Raw genomic sequence first — 3,216 nt, forward strand, 5'->3', positions numbered from 1 at the left:
GTACGTTTATTAAAACAAACCAGGAGTAATTAAAGAATATGTCTGTCATAGGTAAGTATACCCCCATGAAACTTTCTATCATAATCATATTCAGTTCCTTGGACAAAGAAATAAGCATTAAGAAAGGAATATGTGATTAACTGAGATGCTAGTGAACCATCTCACTTGCCATCTTGTAGCCCCATCCTAACACCAGCAAACATGATGGAAGCATACAACTTATATTGGATGCAAGGGAAATTAACAAAATCATAGTATCTGTAAGAGGGCAACGGCCTTACCGCAGTGGATACACCAGTTGCCGTGACATCACCGAAGATAAGCGCTGTCGGGCGTGGTCGGCACTTGGATGGGTGACCATCCAGGCCGCCATGCGCTGTTGCCATTTTTCGGGGTGCACTCAGCCTCATGATACCAATCGAGGAGCTACTAGACCAAATAGTAGCTGCTTCGGTCAAGAATACCATCATAACGGCCTGGAGAACGGTGTGCTGACCCCACGCCCCTCCTATCCACATCCTCCACTGAGTATGACACGGCGGTCGGATAGTCCCGGTAGGCCACTCGTGGCCTGAAGACGGAGTGCTATATATATAGTACCTTTAAGAACCAAACCAGAAAACCTAGAGGAGCAATTTTTAAAATTCCATGGCTTGAAATTCCCTACAACAATAGATTTAAAACATCATACTGGCAAATATTGTTGTACCTAGATAGCCAACAATATTCTGCATTTGTCTGTAATAGTATAAGTTATCAATTTCACAATTTACCATTCAGACTTATTGTAAGTGCACAAGTGTTTACTCAGCTTTGCATAAGGTAGTAGGCCCAGAATTAGTGAGTCAAGTTACAGTCTAGGTCAATGATTTACTTATTGACACATGTTAATGGGATGAGCATTTGTGCATATTAAGAAGTGTATTAGGCGAATTTTCCACTTATGGAGTCACAGTTATCTTAAAGAAATCAGAATTTTCCAGAAAAGAGATTAAGTTCTTAGGTCACACTATTTCACCAAGAAGCATTCGGCCTGATCCACATGAACTAGACACCATCAGACACTTTCCTGTTCCACAAACTAAAAAACGTTAAAAGCAGTCATGGGTTTGGCCTCATTCTTCCGTAAGTATGTGCCTCCTCATATACTAAGTAGAGATGCACTGCTCAATTTTTTAGTAAAATTGCACATGACAGAAAATTGTCAGAATAACTTTGACACCATAAAAAAAGCTTTGGTAAACTCTGACATATCAGAATATCCTGCTGACAGAAGGAGTTTGCTTCAGTATCGATACATCCTTCCACAGTCTAAGGGCAATATTGTTTCAGATTAACCATGATAATAAAAATCAAAATTTAAAATAACCAGTTTTGGTAGTAGCACACTGCCAGAACATGAAAGAACTTATTTTTTTAGTGAGGTTGAAGCGCTCACAGTAGTTTGGGCATTCCAAAAATTCCAGTACTTCCTATGGGGAAATCACACCAAATTGTGATCATCGAGCACTTTCATTCTTACTGACATGTAAACTGTTGCACAAAAGATTTTTCTTCAAGAGTTCAGTTTTGAGGTAATTTATATCAAAGGAAAACAGAATATTTTGGTAGATGCCCTGTACAGACTTCCACAAGGATTAAATGAATATACAGAATTAAAACAACAAACATACAACTTCAGGATTCAGCTCTTGTCTGATGTTACATAAAGGCCCTGTTATGTGAAAATGGGTAAAAATATTAATCAGCTTCAATAGCAAGATACTAAATGGAACAAGTTAAGGCAACAACTGATAAGTAATGATGATGCAGACTTGAGAACATGTTATAAGTTACATAACGGAATTTTGTTTTATCGTTGAACATCTCAATCTTGTGACTGGTTTACCTAAAGCATATGTAGATAGTTTTATTTGATATACACATAACTTGTGGGATCACTATGGTGTGGCCAAATGTGCTCAGAAAGTAATCTCATACTGCTATTTCCCTAATATTAGGTCATCAAGAAATGTGTAATCTATGATAGACCAAGGACTTAAACAGATCATGATTCAATGAATTACATCCTATTATACCATTCAAATCTGCTGACCTCGTATCAGTCGATGCTGCAGGGCCTTTTCTGATGGCATAAGCAGGAGTGAAATATGCAATAGCCCTGTACAATGTGGTTTCTAAATATCTGCAGACCTAGTCACTAAAACTGTAATGCAGGATCCCATTATCAAGTTATTATGAGAGAAAATTTTGTGAGGGCGGGTAAACCAGAAGTTATTCTTACTGATAATACAGCTAACTTCACAAACGCGAACTGGAAAGAATTTGACAAGTTGTATGATAAAAAACGCATTTATGTGTCCAAATTTCATTGTGAGGCTTCCCCAATAGAATGGGTATTTTGTGAGTTTCACAGGTTTACCAGAACATATACACCACATAGACACACTACATGGACTGAATACATGATGTCCTTTCACGAAATAGTAAATATTTCGCCATACTCATTAACCAAGTTTTACACCAATCGAATTAATGTATGAGAAGTATCAAATAGATGACTGGGTTAAGCACTTACCTAAATTTCCTGAGAAGGAGGTAGCATTAGAAGAAAATGTTACCATTATTAACGTTGGAAGCATGGCACAAATGAAGAAAAAACCATATGATAAAAGAAGAGGTCACACAACTACTTTTCACAGTGGACAGGAGGTGTTATTGGGCATATATCCTCAATCTCCCAAACACAAAAAGCTTAGAAGAAGTGGCAGCTGTTGTACACAGGACCGGACATTATACAGAGAATAGCACATCTGGGATGTGATTTGTTGAGCAACCAAAAATAGGCAAAATATGTAAGTTATATCCACATAAAGATATCAAAGAATTTATATTTTAAACAAAAGAGGTCAATACACATCAACCACTTCTGCACCTACTACCCAACAGAAAATACGACACTCTGTCATAAGTAAACCTGGATCAAAACAGATCAATGGGCCTCAACCGCTTCAGCGCTATACATTTTTACACAATATTACTTTAGAAACAAATTAGGGAATCTAATAATGAATTTTCCCCTAGGTATAATCCAAGATAGGTATGAAGATTCTTTGAATTTTACTACGAAAATTTTGTTGCTCTGTTACCAGCAAAATGACAATATTCAAACTTTACATTAAATACATTTTTGGGAACAATGAATATAGATGACAA

General features: G+C 37.1%; 1 pseudogene; it reads left to right on the forward strand.

Annotated features, from left to right (window-relative positions):
* Nucleotides 1-267: 267 nt before the first annotated feature.
* Nucleotides 268-385, forward strand: LOC124617460 (annotated as a pseudogene).
* Nucleotides 386-3,216: the final 2,831 nt, after the last annotated feature.

The sequence above is a fragment of the Schistocerca americana genome, chromosome 5 (genome assembly GCF_021461395.2).
Source record: "Schistocerca americana isolate TAMUIC-IGC-003095 chromosome 5, iqSchAmer2.1, whole genome shotgun sequence".
Taxonomy (NCBI): Eukaryota; Metazoa; Arthropoda; class Insecta; order Orthoptera; family Acrididae; genus Schistocerca; species Schistocerca americana.